General features: G+C 37.7%; 1 pseudogene; it reads right to left on the reverse strand.

Annotated features, from left to right (window-relative positions):
• Positions 1 to 3,086: 3,086 nt before the first annotated feature.
• Positions 3,087 to 4,180, reverse strand: LOC106558416 (annotated as a pseudogene).
• Between the last annotated feature and the right edge of the window lie 19,515 nt (positions 4,181 to 23,695).

A 23,695-nucleotide genomic window follows, 5' to 3' on the forward strand; every position in this document is an offset into this window, starting at 1 on the left:
TCAAAAAGACAAGAAATATCAAGTGCTGTTGATGATGTGGAGGAAAATGAAACTTCATGTCCTATTAGTGGCAATGTAAATGGGTGCAGCTACTTTAGAAAACAGTATGGTGTTCCTCAAAATCTTAAAAATAGAAAAATCAGGGATGCCTGGCTGGCTCTGGTTGAGTGTCTGCCTTTGGCACAGGGCATAATCCCCGGGTCTAGGATCCAGTCACATCAGGCTCCCTGTGAGGAGCCTGTTTCTCCTTCTGCCTGTGTCTCTGCCTCTCTATCTGTGTCTCTCATGAGTAAATAATTAAAATATTTTAAAAAATAGAAAAATCATATTATCCAGTAATCACACTATTGGATATTTACCCCCATGAAAAAAATGAAAACACCAATTCAAAAAGATAGATGCAACTTTATGTTTATATATATAAAGAAAATTTAGGAATTCTTATTATTCCAACATCATCTACCTCCTTACTGAGATTCTGCTGATGTCTCCTTATTGGTTTTCTGCTTAGATGATCTGTCCATTGCTGTAAGTGGAGTATTAAGATCCTCTACTATTATTGTATTATTATTGATGTGTTTCTTTAATTTTGCTACTAATTGATTTATATATGTGGCTGCTCCCAATTTAGGGGCATAAATATCTATAATGGGTAGATCGTCTTGCTGGATAGACCATTTTATTATGATATAGTATCCTTCTTCATCTCTTATTACAGTCCTTGGTTTAAAATCTAGTTTGTCTGTTTTAAGGATGGCTACTCCAGCTTTCTTTTGATGTCCATTAGCATGATAAATGGTTCTCCACCCCCAAACTTTCAGTCTGGAGGTGTTTTATGGTCTAAAATCAGTCTCTTGTAAGCAGCATATCCATGTGTCCTATTTTTTTATTCATCCATTCTGGTACTTTATGTCTTCTGATTGGAACATTTAGTTCTTTTACATTCAGAGTAATTATTGAAAGATATTAATTTGGTGCCAATGTATTATCTCTAAAGTCACTGTTCCTGTAGATTATCTTTGTTCCTTCCCAGTCCTTGTTACTTTTGGGTTGTTTCTCTGCTCAAAGGATTCCCTTTAATATTTCTCACAAGCCTGGTTTAGTGTTCATGAATTCCTTTTGTTTTTGTTTGCCCCAGAAACTCTCTCTTTCTATTCTGAATGACAGCCTTGCTAAATTAGGTACTTGGCTGCATGTTTTTCTGTTTTAGCACCTTGAATATGTCAAGCCAGTCCTTTCTGGCCTGCCAGGTCTCTGTGGACAGGTCTTCTGCCAACCTTATGTGTCTACCATTGTAGGTTAAGGACCTCTTGTCTGGAGCTGTTTTCAGCATTTTCTCTGTATCTTTGAAATTTGAAAGCTTCACTATACTATGTCGAGGTATTGACCTATTTTTGTTGATTTTGAGGAGTGTTATCTGTGCCTTTTGGACTTGAATGCCTATTTATTTCCTCATATTAGGGAAGTTCTCAGCTACAATTTCTTCAAATAAACTTCCTGTCCCTTTCTTCTGTTCCTCATCTTCTGGGACCCTTAAAATGGGGATATTATTTCACTTAATGGATTGTTGAAATTCTCTAAGTATCCTTTCATAATCTAACATTATTTTCCCTCTCCTTTCAGTTCCCTTATTTTCCATCATTTTATATTCTATATCACTGATTCACTCTTCTGCTTCATTTATTTTTGTTTTTATGAATTCCACTTGGGACTGCATATCAGTAATAACATTTTTAATTTTGGCCTTGCTAGATTTTAGTTTTTTATTTTTACAGTAGGGGATAGTCTAGTGTTTTCTGGGGGCAGAACTGAGCAGAGATCAGAGACACAGGTAGACTGCAGACAACCTGCCTATTATTTTTTGCTGTCTGCTACAATAGATTCTGGCTTGTGGGTGACTGCTTTCCTGGGAGAGAACAGAGTAGGAGACTAAGACTTCTGCCTGTGTCTCCGCTCTCTGCTCAGTTATATTACAGAAAAGCAGTGCCTCTGCATGCATAGAGGTTTAAGTTTAAGCTTATTTTAGCTCACAGCAAAACGTTGCTAAGAGGTTTTCTGCCCTTTGTGCACACCTCTGAACCCACTGTTGAGCACTGCTCAATGGTTCCCAGCTGTCTTTTTGTCCTTGAAGAGGCAAAATATGCTTTCCAAATATCCTCTGGGAAGGAAAGTGATCTTTCCCTGTATGACCTCAGGGATTTCCTTACTGGGGCTTATTTTGCAGTCTCTACCTGCTCTGCTCTCACCCACTGTCTCCCACTGTCACCACTCCTCTTCCCTGGAGGAGAGTCTCATGGTGCACCAAGCACTATCTGGTTCCAAAAAAGAAGCCACATGGTACTTGCACAGAGGATAGAGTTTATTGTGATGCATAGAACAAAGCTAAAACCAGGTTATCGGTTGTCTGCACAAGAACATATTTTGCCTCTCTAAGGACAAAATATCTGGACAAGACTCATTCATACACAGGCTGAAATCTATTGTAGCAAACAAAGAAAAAGCAATAGTCAAGTTATTTGCAGTCTGCCATGTTCTCTTCCTCCAACTATGCAGATTTTTTCTTAATCCTCAGATCATATTCCTATTTGTTCAAAATAGCTGGATATTGATATAGCTGTGTTGGAAGGAGGAGGCAAGGCCAAGAACCGCTACAACTCCTAATGTAGATTTTTTTTTGGAGGAGTGTTAGGATTTGGAGCCGATGGCCAAGAAAAAAATCTCAAGATGTCTTCAGTGCAAACTTTTTTTTTTTTTTTATTAAAGCATGGAATCAGGACCTGTGGGCAGAAAGAGCTGTTGCCACTGCTGCCTTCTGCTTCCTGCTGCCTAGGATTGTGAGGGATGACTGATTATATATACTTTGGGGTTGGAGGAAGTAAAGATAAAAGGAAGTTCCAAAAAGACTTTCATATGTTAAAGAAGACTCAGGATCCTGGAGTAGTGTTATAATCTGCCTATCTCAATTCTTTTTCTTTTTTTTGGGGGGGGGGTACAGTATACTTTATTAATAGTACATGACAAGGTAGGGCTCCCCAAGCCCCTCCCCTCCCTCTGGGTCTAGGATGTAAATTGGAGGTCAGGAGATTCTCAGTGTGTTGGGGGATTAAGTTGGGGCAGGGACTCCCCAGCAGCTGAGGGCCTCTCTCTTCCTCTTGTTCTTGCTGGGGCTGGTGGTCCAGGAGGCTCTTACTCCTTGGAGGCCATGTGGACCATAAGGTCCACCACCTGGTTGCTGTAGCCGAATTCATACCAGAAAATGAACTTGACAAAGTGGTCATTGAGGGCAATGCCAGCCCCGGTGTCGAAGGTGGAAGAGTGGGTGTCACTGTTGAAGTCACAGGAGACAACCAGGTCCTAAGTGTAGCCCAGGATGCCCTTGAAGGGGCCCTCTGATGCCTGCTTCACTACCTTCTTGATGTCGTCATATTTGGCAGCTTTCTCCAGGCAGCAAGTCAGATCCACAACTGACACATTGGAGGTGGGGACACGGAAGGCCATGCCAGTGAGCTTCCCATTCAGCTCAGGGATAACCTTACCCACAGCCTTGGCAGTGCCAGTGGAAGCAGGGATGATGTTCTGGGCAGCCCCTCGTCCGGCATGCCACAGCTTCCCAGAGGGGCCGTCCACGGTCTTCTGGGTGGCAGTGATGACATGGACGGTGGTCATGAGGCCCTCCACGATGCAAAGTGGTCATGGATGACTTTGGCTAGAGGAGCCAAGTAGTTGGTGGTGCAGGAGGCATTGCTGACAATCTTGAGGGAGTTGTCATACTTCTCGTGGTTCACGCCCATCACAAACATGGGGGCATCAGCAGAAGGAGCAGAGATGATGACCCTCTTGGCCCCACCCTTCAAGTGAGCCCCAGCCTTCTCCATGGTGGTGAAGACCCCAGTGGACTCCACAACATACTCAGCACCAGCATCACCCTATTTGATGTTGGCGGGATCTCGCTCCTGGAAGATGGAGATGGACTTCCCGTTGATGACAAGTTTCCCATTCTCAGCCTTGACTGTGCGGTGGAATTTGCTGTGGTAGAATCATACTGGAACATGTACACCATGTAGTTGAGATCAATGAAGGGGTCATTGATGGCGACAATATCCACTTTGCCAGAGTTAAAAGCATCCCTGGTGACCAGGCGCCCAATACGGCCAAATCCATTCACTCCGACCTTCACCATCATGTCTCGGGGACGAGGCTGGCACTGCACCAGAAGATGCGGCTGTCTGTCGAATGGGGAGGAGCAGAGATCTAAATTATTTTTCAATGGGCTACTGGTTATAAGGACATTTAATTTCATCTACATTTACCTCTGCCTTTGTTTCTTACATAATTCTGCTATATTAACTCTGCCCTAGCTGGGTAGTACAACCATTTTAACATTTTTCTTTCAATTCATGAGCTAGCATGAAGTGTTTTGCCATTTCTTTGTGTCATCTTCAATTTGATAAATTTGAAATAGCCCTTTTCAGTGATAGCCATATTTCTTAAACATTATTATACTTTTAGTACATTTCTAATGTCTAATTAGTTCATTGTTACTGACAACTGAGTATAGTATAGCTATACCACAAAGGTGCATGAAGAGTTGGCAAAAAATGATGTTACTACTATAGTGTTTGATCTGATTCAGCATCAATTTTTAATCCAATATTATTAATTTTTAAGATTTTATTTATTTATTCATGAGAGACACAGACTGAGAGAGAGAGACAGAGACACAGGCAGAGAGAGAAGTAGGCTCCACGCAGGGAGCTTGATGTGGAACTCACTCCCAGGACTCCAGGATTACGCCCTGGGCCAAAGGCAGGCGCCAAACCGCTGAGCCACCCAGGGATCCCCCTTAATCCAATATTATTATTTCAACATGATCCCATGTAGAATATTCTAAGTATCTTAGCAGATACATAACCACAGATTAAAATTAATTGAAGAGGTCAAGTAGTTTGCATATGCTATGAGGTATATATTTTTATTATCAAAGTTACACATGCACATTATAAAAAATTTCAAACTGCATAAAAGAATATAAAGTTATAATTAAGTGTCATCTATTTTCAAATATATTACTTTATATTGATAAATAATGAAACATTTTGTGGCCAAAGGAACAAATAAATAAATACTACAATTTTTTATGTGTATGAACAATAGTATTTTGAAAGGATAAAAGAATCATATTATACTCTGTGAAGATAAATAAAAAGGGGCTTAACCAAAAGGTACCTGATAATGCCAAGTATAGCTATAGATAATATAATTTTCCAAAGTTGATTGGACATGTATACACCTGAATTCAGTAAAGATTCCTTATATTTCTCTATTAAGAAACATTTTAAATTTCTGGGAAGAGAAATATTACTTTAGAAAGGAAAACTTAAAGTAAGATATATATTGGAAGCTATAAAACATTTAATTTTGTTTAGATAACATCAATGAAATATCATAGACAAAAGAATCAAGCTTATTAATTGCATACATTATTTTTATTCATTTTTTAATTAAAATTCAATTTGCCAACATATAGTATAACACCCAATGCTCATCCAATCACATAGCCCTCGTCAGTGCCCATCACCCAGTTATTCCATCCCCCAGCCACCTCCCCTTCCACAACCCTTCGTTTCCCAGAGTCAGAAGTCTCTCATGGTTTGTCTTCTTCTCTAATTTTTCCCACTCAGTTACTCTCCTTTCCCTCATAATCTCTTTCACTATTTCTTATATTCCATGTCTGAGTGAAACCATATGATGAATGTCCTTCTCCAATTGGCTTATTTCACTCAGCATAATACCTTCCAGTTCCATCTATGTAGAGGCAAATGGTGGGTATTCATCTCTTCTGATGGCTGAGGAATATTCCATTGTAAATATATACCACATCTTCTTTATCCATTTATCTGTTGAAGGACATTGTGACTCCTTCCACAGTTTGGCTATTGTGGACATCGCTGCTATGAACACTGGGGTGCAGGTGTCCCGGCATTTCATTACATCAGTATTTTGGGAATAAATACCCAGTAGGGCAACAGCTAGGTCGTAGGGTAGCTCTATTTTTAAGCTTTTGTTCTTATTTCTTGAAGAACCTCCACACTGTTTTCCAGAGTGGCTGTACCAGTTTTCATTCCCACTAACAGTGCAAGAAGGCTCCCCCTTCTCTACATCCTCCCTAACAATTGATGTTTCCTGTCTTGTTAATTTTTGCCATTCTCACTGGTGTGAGGTGGTATCTCATAGTGGTTTTGATTTGTATTTCACTGATGGCAAGTGATGTGGAGCATTTTCTCATGTGCTTGCTGGCCATGTGTATGTCTTCTTCATCACAGAGTTGGAACAAATAATATTAAGATTCGTATGGAATCAGAAATGACCCTGAAGGGCAGCCCTGGTGGTACAGTGGTTTAGTGCGGCCTGCAGCCCGGGGTGTGGTCCTGGAGACCCAGAATCGAATCTCACCTCAGGCTCCCTGCATGGAGCCTGCTTCTCCCTCTGCCTGTGTCTCTGCTTCTCTCTCTCTCTCTCTCTCTGTCTCTATGAATAAATAAATAAATAAATAAATAAATAAATAAATAAATAAAATCTTAAAAACGTATTCTGTTTAAAAATGACCCTGAATAGCCAGAGGAGTATTGAGAAAGAAAACCAATGCTGGGGGTGTCACAATGCCAGATTTCATGCTGTATTACAAAGCTGTGCTCATCAATACAGTATAGTACTGGCACAAAAATAGACATATAGCTCAATAGAACAGAAGAGAGAATGCAGAAATGGGCATTCAACTCTATGGTCAACTAATATTCAACAAAGCAGGAAAGAATATCCAGTGGAAAAAGGACAGTCTATTCAAAAAATGATATTGGGAAAATTGGACAGCCATGTGCAGAAGAACGAAACTAGACCATTCTCTTATACCACACACAAAGATAAACTCAAAATGGATGAAAGATCTAAATGTAAGACAAGAATCCATCAAAATCCTAGAAGAGAACACAGGCAACATGCTTTTTGAACTTGGACACAGTAACTTCTTGCAACACACATCTATGAAGACAAAGGAAACAAAAGCAAAAATGAACTATTGGGAATTAATCAGGATAAAAAGCTTCTGCACAGCAAAAGAAACAGTCAACAAAACTAAAGGACAACCTACAGAATGGGAGAAGATATTTGCAAATGACCTATCAGATAAAGGGCTAGTATCCAAGATCTATAAACAACTTATCAAACCCAACACTCAAGAAACAAGAAATCCAATCATGAAATGGGCAGAAGACATGAACAGAAATTTCCCTAAAGAAAACATACACATGGCAGACGTTTAGTTTGTATAGGCTCCATGGTGATTCTTGAAGTATCTTACTATTTATTGTTGTGATTTTAAGGGTAGAATGCAGTATTCTCCATATGTTATTTTCATTTCCTCATTGCATTTTCATGTCCTTTCTTTTTCTTATTTCTTCTCAAGATATCTATAAAACAGTTTTATGTATTTACATTTTTAAATTTGTGATAGGCAGTTTTTGAGTTGTAAAAATAATGATCTCACTGCACCTCTTATGTTTTTCCATTCTATTCTAGTAATCTTACAAGAATCAAATTTATAAAAATTATAGGAAATACAGAAAAACTGGATAAATGAAATTATGATTCAGATGTTTTATTTTATTTTATTATTTTTTAAATATTTTATTTATTTATTCACAAAAGACAGAGAGAGAGAGAGGCACAGACACAGGCAGAGGGAGAAACAAGCTCCATGCAAGGGGCCTGACGTGGGACTCGATCCTGGGACTCCAGGATCACACCCTGGGCCAAAGGCAGGCTCTAAACTGCTGAACTACCCAGGGATCCCCGATTCAGATTTTTTAAAAGTTGCACTGTTTTTGGATGCCTTTACTCTCAGTGCTTCAGAATGTGACTGTATTTAGAGATAAGACATTCAAAGAGGTAATTAAAATGAGACTATTTGGGTAGGTCCCAATACAATCTGACTAGTGTCTTTAGAAAAAGAGCAAATTTGGGCACAATGAAAGAACCCTAGCATGCGGCAGACAAAAGGCCATAAGAGGACAAGGCAAAAAAGTAGACATCTGGAAGCCAAAGAAAGACCTTAAAAGAAATAAAATTTGCTGATGACCTTGACCCTGGACTTCTAGCTTCTTGAACTGTGAGAAAATTCATTTCTATTGTTTATGCCACTCCATCAGTTGTATTTTGTTATAGAAGCCCTAACAAATTAATATGCCCAGTATTTCTAGGGCCATTAATTTGCAGCACAGTAAACAATTCAGCATATTAGACATCTCTATCTTTAAAATCCCTTGGACGCCACTGGGAATTTCTCATTGGTCATTTCTTTCATTATTGATCTGGATTCTGTCTCTTTGTGCACCTGATATTTTTCACATATTTTTCAGATTTCTCTTCTCCATTTTTTTTCTGGCACCTCATACCCACTCTTAGGCTGTGCCTAGAAATTCAGAACAACCCTCAATTCATTATGCAAAGTAATTCACTTCTCCAATTCTTTCCTCCTGCCATTTTCTTTTCTGTAATGGGCTCTTGTTATAGGAAGAAAACTCATTTAAGTTACTCTAGTAAATAAAGAGCAGAGGATTCCAGATATAAATTGTTCACCTAAAATAAATGTGCTTCTTATATCATAGAGTATCAAATAAATATATAAGTAAAACTCATGATTAACTACTATGAAAGAACAGAAAAGAGTATGACTAGAAAGCTATGTGATTTATTAAAGATATTTTAATAGGATGAGCTGATTTTGGATTATATATTTTAGAAGATACTTTTGAATAAGTGACTTTTAAGCTGAAATCTAAAGGATATTTATGGTTTAGTCAAGTGAAAAGTTGTCAAAAGTCCTATCCAAGAATAGAAAACCAAATCTGTGAAATCTCTGGTATGGAAAGAATTTGGTTTATTTAAGGGACTGAAGTCAGTGTGGTTAAAATTCAGTGAGCTGAAGATAGAATCAATCAAGGTGATGCTAGAGAATGCAAACATTAGGCAAGGCATCTGGGTGCACACATTACTTCTCTTTTCTAAATACCATTAAAGTCAATTTCAAAAAAATTTATATTTAGCGATATCCCAAAGAAAGATGATCTTGAATGGCTTCTTACTGATTGGGGTGTCCCATAGATGCATTTTTATGTTTTGCCCTGATAAGTATGAACCATATCAAGTAGAATTTTATCAGCCATAGCAAATTTTGTATTTTTAAAATTTATCTTAACTACAATGGAAAGTCTTTGAAATATGATTATCAATATCACCAGGTATCTCTCTTAGCATAGTTTCTATTTTCTTTACAATCTAATCCATTCCCTCCAGACAAGCTCCATCTTATCATGTTAGGAGAGATGTGCTCAAGTATGGTCTGACCAGCACAGCATAGATTTAGAATACCATGTTCCTTTTCTGTACTTCAAACTCTTGATAATTTACTGAAGATCATATTGGTTATTTTTGCAGTCACATTCAATTATTGAGTGAGAGAATCAGACTTTTAGAATGTCCAGGAACCATTAAAATATTTTAACCCAATTACCTAAGTCTGTAAATGAAGAAATTGAAGCTCAGAGGATGAATTTATAATAAAATCCTGAAGTAATTTTCATATTGTAATAAAACATCTCACTATATTTTTTATTTGTTCAATTGGAAGTATATATTAAATCTCTTTTGATAAGATTTGGTCATTTTTTCCAGTCCATTAAAATATTTTTGCATATTAATTAATTAAAACCATATGTTTGACTACCCTCTCAGCTTCACTGCATTTGTGAATGACCATCCCTGTCCCAATCGATCTTTCCCAACTACTACATATAAAACAAAATAAGGCAGAAGACAGATCATGGCCACACCATAAGAGATATTCTTCTACTGAGACCTTGTAACATTAATTCTTTTTTTTAATTTTATTAATTCTTTATCTAGTTATTCAACTAGTTACAGTTCCTTATGTGTTTCATTGACTTGCCTGTACATGTTATACAACCAAACTAGCTAATCTCTTTACTGTATTCCACATGACAGTCCTTTCTATTCAGTGTAATTAATTGCATATTCAATTTACTTAGCTTGGAATGATTTCACTCATCTCTCAAGATTTCTTTTTTTTAAAATTTTATTTATTTATTCATGAGAGACACACAGAGAGAGAGGAAGAGACACAGGCAGAGGGAGAAGCAGGCTCCATGCAGGAAGCCTGATGTGGGACTCGATCTTGGGTCACCAGGAACACTCCCTGGGCTGAAGGCAGCGCTAAACCGCTGAGCCACCTGGGCTGCCCTTAATATTTCTTTATCCTTTAATACTCAAACTTTCTTTATGTAGATTTCCTAAATGACTTCAATCCTCAGTGACTTGTCTTTTTAAGATTTGCCTTTTTTGAGGCAGAAAGAAAGAAAAAGAGAGAGAGAACACATGAGTGGGGAAGAGGCAGAAGGAAAGGGAGAGAAGTTGACTCCCCACTGAGCACAGAACTTGACTGACCCATGGCTTGATCTTAGGAACCTGAGATCATAACTTGAGCTGAAACCAAGAGTCAGATGCTAGTGGACTGAGTCACCCAGACACTCTGTGACTTCATTTTTTAAGGGAAGTTCATATCTTTTTTTAAAAAATTATTTATTTATTCATGAGAGACAGAGAGAAAGAGAGAGAGAGAGAGAGAGGCAGAGACACAGGCAGAGGAAGAAGCAGGCTCCACGCAGGAAGCCTGATTTGGGACTCAATCCAGGGTCTACAGGATCACGCCCCGGACTGAAGGTGGCGCTAAACTGCTGAGCCACCGGGGCTGCCCAGAAGTTCATCTCCTTTTCTATTTCTAGTATCCACTGTACTGCTCAATACATTTGTATACTATCTCTTTCTTCCTCTGTTTTGTGTGTAAATATTGTACCATTATAATTTTTTTAAGATTTTAAGAATTTATTTACTCATGGGAGATACAGAAAGAGGGGCAGAAACATAGGCAGAGGGAGAAGCAGGGTCCCTGCTGGAAGCCTGATGCAGAACTAGATCCTGGTACCCTGGGATCAGGACCTGAGTCTAAGGCAGTTGCTCAACCACTGAGCCACACAGGCATCCCGTATCATTAACTTTTTTCAAGACACTGGACTAGCCTCGTGAACTGTGATAAATAAATATCCATTATTTAAGTTACCCAGTCTTTGGTGTTTCATTTTAACAACACATGCAGACTAACACAATAGCTAAAATGCTCTTGAGAAACAATCACACTGGGACACCTGGGTGGCTCAGTGGTCAAGCATCTGCGGTTGGCTCAGGTCATGATGCTGGGATCCTGGGATTGAGGCCTGCATCAGGCTACCTGTGGAAAGCCTGTTCTCCCTCTGACTGTGTCTGCCTCCCTCTGTGTCTCTCATGAATAATTAAAATCTTCAAAAAAACCCAAAATAATCATACTAACTAAAACAAAATAATAAAACCTTCTGTATAGCTACAATAACCAGATTGTGTTTTATTGGCAGAAAAAGTCACACATAAATAGACCAGTGGAACAAAGTAGAGAACCCAGAAGCAGATACACAAAAACATGCCCACTTGGTTTTTGACAAAGTTATAAAAGCAAAACGAGGAAAGGATAATTCTTTCAACAAATAATGTCAGAGAACTGGACATCTGTAGTAAAAAAGAAATAAATTTGACCTACATCTCACACTATATACACAAAGCAACTCAAAATGAATAATGCAAGTAAATATAAAATATGGAACCATAAAAGTTTTAGGGAAAAAATAGAAAAAAGTTTTTGGAATCTAGTGCTAGACAAAGTTTGCAGAGTTGACACTAAAAGCATGATCTATAAAAGGAAAATTTGATGAACTGGATTTGGTCAAAGTTAAAAACTTTTGCTCTATGAAAGTGCTCCTTAGGAGGATGAAAAGACAAGCTACAGAGAAAATATTTGAAACCACATATCAGACAAAGGATTAGACCCTGGGAAAATTCAAATTTAAATCTCAATGAGCTATGAGGAAAAACTATCAAAAAGGCTAAAGTAAGAAAGAATGGCAACTCCAAGTGTTTGTGAGGAGGTGGAGAAAGCAATTTTTTGTTCATGACAGGTAGCTGATACATATTCATTGAATTAAATTATCTGTTCAAACCTGGATACATGTGCTTATGTCTCATTGAGCTGAATGCAAATATCTATAGAAATAGCAAATATATTGATGCTCAAAATTTATACTCAGTAATTTTCTAAGTTATTTATAGTTAATTTTATATTTAATTCAACAGTCAAATCTAAACCAGATCATTAAATTCAACATATATATTGAGTAATTCATGTGAAAGACAGGTTACTGAGATGCATAAAGTAGCATATATTAATATAAATGTCTTCTCTGTGAAATTGCTAAGAGAATATACACACTACATGTGTATATAATCATTGTTTGAATTAATTTTTAAAGCCAAATTATGATGATAGATAACTGATTTTGTAGGTCTGACTTGTTTTTTCTTTATAATAAATTTATTTTTTATAGGTTTTCAATTTGCCAACATATACAATAACACCCAGTGCTCATCCCGTTAAGTGCCCCCCTCAGTGCCCGTCACCCATTCACCCCCACCTCCCCCCCTACTCCCCTTCCACCACCCCTAGTTAGTATCCCAGAGTTAGGAGTCTTTACGTTCTATCTCCCTTTCTGATATTTCCCACATGTTCTTCTGCCTTCAATTTTATTCCCTTTCACAATTATTTATATTCCCCAAATGAATGAGAACATACGCTGTTTGTCCTTCTCCGATTGACTTACTTCACTCAGCATAATACCCTCCAGTTCCAACCACGTTGAAGCAAATGGAGGGTATTCGTCATTTCTGATGGCTGAGTAACATTCCATTGTATACATAGACCACATCTTCTTTATCAAATCATCTTTCGATGGACACCGAGGCTCCTTCCACAGTTTGGCTATTGCGGACATTGCTGCTAGAAACATCGGGGTGCAGGTGTCCCGGCGTTTCATTGCATCTGTATCTTTGGGGTAAATCCCAGGGCAATTGCTGGATCTTAGGGCAGGTCTATTTTTAACTCTCTGAGGAACCTCCACACAGTTCTCCAGAGTAGCTGCGCCAGTTCACATTCCCACCAACAGTGTAAGAGGGTTCCCTTTTCTCTGCATCCTCTCCAACATTTGTTGTATCCTGCCTTGTTAATTTTCCCCATTCTCACTGGAGTGAGGTGGTATCCCATTGAGGTTTTGATTTGTATTTCCCTGATGGCAAGTGATGCAGAGCATTTTCTCATGTGCGTGTTGGCCATGTCTATGTCTTCCTCTGTGAGATTTCACTTCATGTCTTTTGCCCATTTCATGATTGGACTGTTTGTTTCTTTGCTGCTGAGTTTACTAAGTTTTTTATAGATCTTGGAAACTAGCCCTTTATCTGACATGTCATTTGCAAATATCTTCTCCCATTCTGCAGGTTGTCTTTAGGTTTTGTTGACTGTGTCCTTTGCTGTGCAAAAGATTCTTATCTTCATGAAGTCCCAATAGTTCATTTTTGCTTTTGTTTCTCATGCTTTCATGGATGTATCTTGCAAGAAGTTACTGTGGCCAAGTTCAAAAAGGGTGTTGCTTGTGATCTCCTCTAGGATTTTGATGGAATCCTATCTCACATTTTGATCTTTCATCCATTTTGAGGTTATCTTTGTGTATGGTGAAAGAGAGTGGCCTAGTTTCATTCTTCTGCATGTGGATGTCCAATTTTCCCAGCACCATTTATTGAGGAGACTGTCTTTCTTCCAATGGATAGTCTTTCCTCCTTTATCGAATATTAGTTGACCATAAAGTTCAGGGTCCACTTCTGGGTTCTCTACTCCGTTCCATTGATCTATGTGTCTGTTTTTGTGCCAGTACCACACTGTCTTGATGACCACAGCTTTGTAGTACAACCTGAAATCTGGCATTGTGATGCCCCCAGCTATGGTTTTCTTTTTTAAAATTCCCCTGGCTATTCGGGGTCTTTTCTGATTCCACACAAATCTTAAAATAATTTGTTCTAACTCTCTGAAGAAAGTCCATGGTATCTTGATAGGGATTGCATTAAACAGGTATATTGCCCTGGGTAACATTGACATTTTCACAATATTAATTCTGCCAATCCATGAGCATGGAATATTTTTCCATATCTTTGTGTCTTCCTCAATTTCTTTCAGAAGTGCCTTAAGGTTTTTAGGGTATACATCCATTACTTCTTTGGTTAGGTTTATTCCTAGGCATCTTATGCTTTTGGATGCAATTGTAAATGGGATTGACTCCTTAATTTCTCTTTCTTCAGTCTCATTGTTAGTGTATAGAAATGCCATTGATTTCTGGGCATTGATTTTGTATCCTGCCACGCTACCAAATTGCTGTACGAGTTCTAGCAATCTTGGGGTGCAGGCTTTTGGGTTTTCTATGTAAAGTATCATGTCATCGGCGAAGAGGGAGAGTTTGACTTGTTCTTTGCCAATTTGAATGCCTTTAATGTCTTTTTGTTGTCTGATTGCTGAGGCTAGGGCTTCCAGTAAGAGGTTGAATAGCAGTGTTGAGAGTGGACATCCCTGTCTTGTTCCTGATCTTAGGGGAAAGGCTCCCAGTGCTTCCCCACTGAGAATGATATTTGCTGTGGCTTTTCATAGATGGCTTTTAAGATGTTGAGGAAAGTTCCCTCTGTCCCTACACTCTGAAGAGTTTTGATCAGGAATGGAAGCTGTTTTTTGTCAAATGCTTTCTCTGCATCTAATGAGAGGATCATATGGTTCTTGGTTTTTCTCTTGCTGATATGATGAATCACATTGATTGTTTTACGAGTTTGAACCAGCCTTGTGTCCCGGGAATAAATCCTACTTGGTCATGGTGAATAATTTTCTAAATGTATTGTTGGATCCCATAGGATAGTATCTTGTTGAGAATTTTTGCATCCATGTTCATCAGGGATATTGGTCTGTAATTCTCCTTTTTGGTGGGGTCTTTGTCTGGTTTTGGAATTAAGGTGATGCTGGCCTCATAGAACGAATTTGGAAGTACTCCATCTCTTTCTATCTTTCCAAACAGCTTTAGTAGAATAGGTATGATTTCTTTTTTAAACACTTGATAGAATTCCCTTGGGAAGCCTGGACTGGCCCTGGACTCTTGTGTCTTGGGAGGTTTTTGATGACTGCTTCAATTTCCTCCCTGGTTATTGGCCTGTTCAGGTTTTCTATTTCTTCCTGTTCCAGTTTTGGTAGTTTGTGAATTTCCAGGAATGCGTCCATTTCTTCTAGATTGCCTAATTTATTGGTGTATCGCTGTTCATAATATGTTTTTAAAATCGTTTGTATTTCCTTGGTGTTGGTAGTGATCTCTCCTTTCTCGTTCATGATTTTATTAATTTGAGTCTTCTCTCTCTTCTTTTTAATAAGGTTGGCTAATGGTTTATCTATCTTATTAATTCTTTCAAGGAACCAACTCCTGGTTCTGTTGATCTGTTCCACAGTTCTTCTGGTCTCGATTTCGTTGGGTTCTGCCCAAATCTTAATTAACTCTCTTCTTCTGCTGGGTGTAGGATCTATCTGCTGTTTTTTCCCTAGCTCCTTTATGTGTAAGGTTAGCTTTTGTATTTGAGTTCTTTCCAGTTTTTGAATGGACGTTGTATTGCGATGTATTTCCCCCTTAGGACTGCTTTTGCTGCATCCCAAAGATTTTGAATGGTTGTATCTTCATTCTCATTAGTTTCCATGAATCTTTTTAATTCTTCCTTAATTTCCTGGTTGACCCTTTCATCTTTTAGCAGGATAGTCCTTAACCTCCACGTGTTTGAAGTCCTTCCAAACTTCTTGTTGTGATTTAGTTCTAATTTCAAGGCATTATGGTCTGAGAATATGCAGGGGACGATCCCAATCTTTTGGTATCGGTTCAGACCCGATTTGTGACCCAGTATGTGGTCTCTTTTGGAGAAAGTTCCATGTGCACTTGGGAAGAATGTGTATTCAGTTGTGTTTGGATGTATAGTTCTGTAGATATCTGTGAAATCCATCTGGTTCAGTGTATCATTTAAAGCTCTCGTTTCTTTGGAGATGTTGTGCTTAGAAGACCTATCGAGTATAGAAAGCACTAGATTGAAGTCACCAAGTATAAATGTATTATTATCTAAGTATTTCTTCAGTTTGGTTATTAGTTGGTTTAAATATTTGCCAGCTCCCACATTCTGGGCATATATATTGAGGACTGTTAAGTCCCCTTGTTGGATAGATCCTTTAAGTATGAGATAGTGTCCCTCTTCATCTCTCACTACAGTCTTCGGGGTAAATTTTAGTATGTCTGATATAAGGATGGCTACCCCTGCTTTCTTTTGAGGACCGTTTGAATGGTAAATGGTTCTCCAACCTTTTATTTTCAGGCTGTAGGTGTCCTTCTGTCTAAAATGAGTCTCTTGTAGACAGCAAATAGATGGGTCCTGCTTTTTTATCCAGTCTGAAACCCTGTGCCTTTTGATGGGGTCATTAAGCCCGTTCACGTTCAGAGTTACTATTGAGAGATATGAGTTTAGTGTCATCATGATATCTATTCAGTCCTTGTTTTTGTGGAATGTTCCACTGAACTTCTTCTTACAGGGGAATTTTAAGAGTCCCCCTTAAAATTTCTTGCAGAGCTGGTTTGGAGGTCACATATTCTTTTAGTTGCTGCCTGTCTTGGAAGCTCTTTATCTCTCCTTCCATTTTGAATGAGAGCCTTGCTGGATAAAGTATTCTTGGTTGCATGTTCTTCTCATTTAGGACCCTGAATATATCCTGCCAGCCCTTTCTGGCCTGCCAGGTCTCTGTGGAGAGGTCTGCGGTTACCCTAATACTCCTCCCCATAAAAGTCAGGGATTTCTTGTCTCTTGCTGCTTTAAGGATCTTCTCTTTATCTTTGGAATTTGCAAGCTTCACTGTTAAATGTCGAGGTGTTGAACGGTTTTTATTGATTTTAGGGGGGGATCTCTCTATTTCCTGGATCTGAATGCCTGTTTCCCTTCCCAGATTAGGAAAGTTTTCAGCTAGAATTTGTTCAAATACATATTCTGGCCCTCTGTCCCTTTCGGCGCCCTCGGGAACCCCAATTAAACGTAGGTTTTTCTTTCTCAGGCTGTCGTTTATTTCCCTTAATCTATCCTCATGGTCTTTTAATCGTTTGTCTCTTTTTTCCTCAGTTTCCCTCTTTGCTATCAACTTGTCTTCTATGTCACTCACTCGTTCTTCCACCTCGTTAACCCTCGTCGTTAGGACTTCTAGTTTGGATTGCATCTCATTCAATTGATTTTTAATTTCTGCCTGATTAGCTCTAAATTCTGCAGTCATGAAGTCTCTTGAGCCCTTTATGCTTTTTTCTAGAGCCACCAGTAGCTGTATAATAGTGCTTCTGAATTGGCTTTCTGACATTGAATTGTAATCCAGATTTTGTAACTCTGTGGGGGAGAGGACTGTTTCTGATTCTTTCTTTTGAGGTGAGGTTTTCCTTCTAGTCATTTTCCTCAGTGCTGAGTGGCCAAAAACAAGTTGTATTGGGAAAAGGAGAAAAAGAGAGGAGAGAAAGAAGGAAAGAAAAGAGAAAAAGAAAAAAGGACGAAAAAAAGAAAAAAGAGAAGAAAAAGAGAAAGAAAAAAAGGGTGGGGGAAGCAAACAGAAATCAAAAAGCAAATAAAAGAAAAACAAAAAAGACAAAAACAGAAAAACAAAACAAAACAAAACAAAACAAAAAAACACGGGGATGTATCTTTTGATTCTGTATACTTTAAGTCCCTTGACTTCCCCTGGAACTTGTTCCTCTAGCTGGTCTTCTGGTGGAGGGGCCTGTTGTGCTGAATTTCAGGTGTTAGCAATTGGGGGAGCTGATCTGCCCCCTGCCTGGTGCAGGGCTCAGTGGGGGTTGTTTGTATGTTCATACAAATAGGCAAACTTTAGTAGAGATAAAGTTCTTTACTTTCTTAAATTTTTAACTATCTAAAACCAGTGTGTGTCTTTTTGTATGCATATTTATGTGCCTAACAGCCTAGAAATATGCCTTTGTGTCTATCTCTTATCTGTCCAAAGTAAAAAAAAAAAATCTTACTTACTATTTCACATGGAGTTGAGTCTTTGAAGTTTTTATCTATGGGGAATGATTTGATTCATGTTATATGTATATCTATTTCTCTGTGTTTTTACAAACACACATACATACCACATGAAGTCTTCATTGCAGAATTTGTATTTATGAAATGCTATACTGTTCTGTACTCAGAAATTTGTTTTGTTGCTACATTTAAATTTCTAAATTATTTTTCAAATTTCTTCCAGGAACTATTTTTTCTCTTTCAAATGGTTTAGAAAAAAATATATAATTGGGATGCCTGGGTGGCTCAGTGGTTAAGCATCTGCCTTTAGCTCAGGGTATGATCCCGGAGTCCCGGGATCGAGTCCTGCATCGGGCTCTCTGCATGGAGCCTGCTTCTCCCTCTGCTTATGTCTCTGTCACTCTCTCTGCATCTCTCATGAATAAATAAAGCAAATCTCTTAAAAAAAAGAAAACTAAAAAATAAATCAAATAAATAAGTAGTAAAACTTTCAGTATATACAGCCTAATATGTTACAAACTCACATTTTAAAACTGCATTTAAAGGCATTCAAATTGGCAAAGAAGAAGTCAAACTCTCCCTCTTCGCTGATGACATGATACTCTACATAGAAAACCCAAAAGCCTCCACCCCAAGATTGCTAGAACTCGTACAGCAATTTGCAGTGTGACAGGATACACAATCAATGCCCAGAAGTCAGTGGCATTTCTGTACACTAACAATGAGACTGAAGAAAGAGAAATTAAGGAGTCAATCCCATTTACAATTGCACCCAAAAGCATAAGATACCTAGGAATAAACCTCACCAAAGAGGTAAAGGATCTATACTCTAAAAACTATAGAACACTTCTGAAAGAAATTGAAGAAGACACAAAAAGATGGAAAAATATTCCATGCTCATGGATTGGAAGAATTAATATTGTGAAAATGTCAATGTTACCCAGGGCAATTTACAGATTTAATGCAATCCCTATCAAAATACCATGGACTTTCTTCAGAGAGTTAGAACAAATTATTTTAAGATTTGTGTGGCATCAGAAAGGACCCCGAATCGCCAGGGGAATTCTCAAAAAGAAAACCATATCTGGGGGCATCACAATGCCAGATTTCAGGTGTACTACAAATCTGTGGTCATCAAGACAGTGTGGTAATGGCACAAAAACAGACACATAGATCAATGGAACAGAGTAGAGAACCCAGAAGTGGACCCTGAACTTTATGGTCAACTAATATTTGATAAAGCAGGAAAGACTATCCACTGGAAGAAAGACAGCCTCTTCAATAAATAGTGCTGGGAAAATTGGACATCCACATGCAGAAGAATGAAACTAGACCACTCCCTTGCGCCATACACAAAGATAAACTCAAATGGATGAAAGATCTAAATGTGAGACAAGAATCCATCAAAATCCTAGAGGAGAACACAGGCAACACCCTTTTTGAACTTGGCCACAGTAACTTCTTGCAAGATACATCCATGAAAGCATGAGAAACAAAAGCAAAAATGAAACTATTGGGACTTCATCAAGATAAGAAACTTTTGCACAGCAAAGGATACAGTCAACAAAACTAAAGGACAACCTACAGAATGGGAGAAGATATTTGCAAATGACGTATCAGATAAAGGGCTAGTTTCCAAGATCTATGAAGAACTTCTTAAACTCAACAGCAAAGAAACAAACAATCCAATCATGAAATGGGCAAAAGACATGAAGAGAAATCTCACAGAGGAAGACATAGACATGGCCAACACGCACATGAGAAAATGCTCTGCATCACTTGCCATCAGGGAAGTCAAAACCACAATGAGATACCACCTCACACCAGTGAGAATGGGGAAAATTAACAAGGCAGGAAACAACAAATGTTGGAGAGGATGCAGAGAAAAGGGAACCCTCTTACACTGTTGGTGGGAATGTGAACTGGTGGAGCCACTCTGGAAAACTGTGTGGAGGTTCCTCAAAGAGTTAAAAATAGTTTTGCCCTATGACCCAGCAATTGCACTGTTGGGGATTTACCCCAAAGATACAGATGCAATGAAACGCCAGAACACCTGCACCCCGATGTTTCTAGCAGCAATGTCCACAATAGCCAAACTGTTGAAGGAGCCTGGGTGTCCATCGAAAGATGAATGGATAAAGAAGATGTGGTTTATGTATACAATGGAATATTGCTCAGCCATTAGAAATGACAAGTACCCATCATTTACTTCAACCTGGATGGAACTGGAGGGTATTATGCTGAGTGAAATAAGTCAATTGGAGAAGGACAAACATTATATGTTCTCATTCATTTGTGGAATATAAATAATAGTGAAAGGGAATAGAAGGGAAGGGAGAAGAAATGGGTAGGAAGTATCAGAAAGGGAGACAGAACATAAAGACTCCTTACTCTGGGAAACGAACTAGGGGTGGTGGAAGGGGAGGTGGGTGGGAATGGGGGTTACTGGGTGATGGCACTGAAGGGGGCACTTGATGGGATGAGCACTGGGTGTTATTCTGTATGTTGGCAAATTGAACACCAATAAAAGATAAATTTATTAGTAAAAAAATAAAAATAAAAATTGCATCATAAATTCAAACAATTACAAAGAATTCAATTTCTAGCATATTTGTAAGTATTGGCATTTCAAAATAAGTCTTTTAAATCACTCTTTCAAATATATCCAATGGAATCTCAATACTATGGTGTATTGATATTGCTATCATTCATTTAATAATACATGGAAAAACTTATCTTTAGCAGTAAAAATTTTATTTTCTCCTTGAATCCCTATTTTTTCATCCTTCTAAAAATTATTTCCTAAAATAAAATATTTTTAAACTATTCTATAGATTATCTTATTATAATTCCTGAAACAGAAATACATATAGAAATAAATTGTATTTTAAAAATTTCCTTTAACTACTTTTTTTTCATTGAGGGCATTATAATTATTAACAAAGATTAAAGAAAATAATATAGGTCCATTTTATATTTGTACAATATATTAAACAAATATTAAATTTATTGGGAATCAATCATTAGTAGAGACTGATGGGTGGTTGTGTTTTCACCTCCTACATCAACAATGCTAGAATGAGAAAGGAGTTAGCATCGTTTATTTCTGTTTCTTTGTTTTACAGATGTGAGCACTAAAAAAAATTGTTCACCTAGGTAAGTGGATGAATGTAAATGGAAGGAGTTTTGTTACAGCAATGCCATGCAATTCGTTGATCTCCTTGTGTTGACATCTGAAAACTGATTGAGACTATGCCTCAATGTTAATATTTTTTAGCCTTTTTCAACATTGTAATAATTAGAACAGGTTTGGTTTATTTTTAAAAATATTTTACTTATTTATTCATAAGAGACGCAGAGAGAAAGGCAGAGGCATAGGCAGAAGGAGAAGCAGGCTCCCCACAAGGAGCCCAATGCAAGACTCAGTCCCGGACCCAGGGATCATGCCCTGTGCTGAAGGCAGACGCTAAACCACTGAACGATCCCAGGACAGTTTTTCCTTAAAATCCTGTGTTTAGCTTTCCAAATCAGATACTGGTTTTCTTTGTACCACTTTAGTGCTGTCCAATGTAGCTTGTGCCAAGTTAACAGATACACCTCAGGATCATGATAGGTTGCTGATGTGCAGCATTTAATACACAGAAGCCTATGACTATATTATTTTTTTAAGTAGGCTCCTTGCCCAGGATGGAGCCCAATGCAGGGCTTGAAGTCATGACCCTGAAATCAAGACCTGAGTTGCAATCAAGAGTCAGATGCTCAACCAACTGAGCCATCCAGGTGCCCCATTATTATATCATTTTTCTTTAAGTTGTATAATCAGATAATTACAGGAAACAAATAAAACAATCTATTCCTAAATACATTTGAAAAAAATGCTTACTTCCGAAGAATTCTAATAGCTGACTGATTCAATTTGCAGGCCAGAATTTTGTTTAGAACACATCAACAGGGTGTATGGCTGCTAAGTTGACAGGTTCCAACTGGTTTGCAGGCTTCATACACAACCCCAGTATAGTAATTCATTATTTAGAAAGATATTTTAACTCATAATCAATTTGCAGCTTCATTTTAAAATTCTAGCACTTAGAGAAACAGTAATTAATGTGATAATAAATTCATTCATAATTTGTCATTCAATAATTCTACATATATTAAATATTTATTACATAAAAAGTAGATAGTAAAGCAATGGGAAGGCAATGATAAGTAAATATGGTTCCTATCCTCACAGTCATCTACTTCACTTCTGTTTGAATATGTTTACATCTTACTTTTATAATCAGAAATTTAAAAGAAACCCTTATGCTTCATAAAATATTATTCTCTTCAATTATTTTCTAAAAGATCTATATACTTTCTTAGTCATTCTACAATTCTGTCTAAGACCTAGGAAAATGGTCATAATCTGCATAATTTACAAAAGCACATTCTCGGTAGAATCATACAGAATATTGTGTTATAACTGTCTACATTTTGATAGGTACTAGTTAGTATTCAACTTCTTGAAAAAGGACATAGAGAAATAGGCTATATCTGGATCATAATATGCTCAGAAGATATATTGGCAAAATAATGTTGTAAACCTCTGGCATCAAAGAAGATATTTAGGTGGAGTATTTAGATGGATAAATTAAAACTAATTTTTGTACTACCAAAAGTTATTTTCACATCTATTATAACATTTTATTCATTTGATCTGCTATTTACACTGTGCTTACTGTATGTCTGACAGTGTTTCAAGCACAGTGGAGAATACAGTGGTGTAAAACTCAGAATTTTTTTTCAGGTTTTTATTTTTTACAAGATTTTATTTAAATACTAGTTAGTTATCATACAATGCAATATTAGTTTTGGGAGAATACCTTCATAATTCATCACTTACATAACACCCAGTCCTCATCATAACAACTGCTCTCCTTAATACTCATCACATATTTAACCCATCACCCCATGCATCACCACTGTGATAACTATCGGTTTGTTCTCTAAGTTAAGAGACTGTTTTCTGGCTTGCCTCTCATTTCTTCCCCTATGTTCATACATAGGTTTTGTTTCCTAAATTCCACATATGAGTGAAATTATATGCTATTTGTCTTTCTTTGACTGACTAATTTTGCTTAAGACTCTAGCTATATCCATGTCATTGCAAAGGGCAAGATTTTATTCATTTTTATGGCTCAGTGTATATATACTATATCTTCTTTATCTATTCATCAGTTGATGGACACTTGGGCTGTTTCCATAATTTGGCTATGGTAGAAAATGCTGCTATTAACATCAGGGTGCAGTATTTTTGTATTTTTTAGGTAAATACCTAGTAGTGAAACTGCTGGATCATAGATAGTTCCATTTTTAAATTTTGAGGAAATTCCATGCTGCTTTCAAGAGTGGTTGCACTAGTATGCAATCCCACCAACAAGGCAAAACAAAAGCGTTACCCTTTCTCCACATCTTCACCAATGCCTGTTGTTTCTTGTGTTGTTGCATTTAGCCATTCTGACAGATGCGAGGTGATATTTCATGACAGTTTTGACTTGTATTTCCCTGATGATGAGTGATGTTGAACATCCTTTCA

This window comes from Canis lupus, chromosome X (genome assembly GCF_011100685.1).
Source record: "Canis lupus familiaris isolate Mischka breed German Shepherd chromosome X, alternate assembly UU_Cfam_GSD_1.0, whole genome shotgun sequence".
NCBI classification, from domain to species: domain Eukaryota; kingdom Metazoa; phylum Chordata; class Mammalia; order Carnivora; family Canidae; genus Canis; species Canis lupus.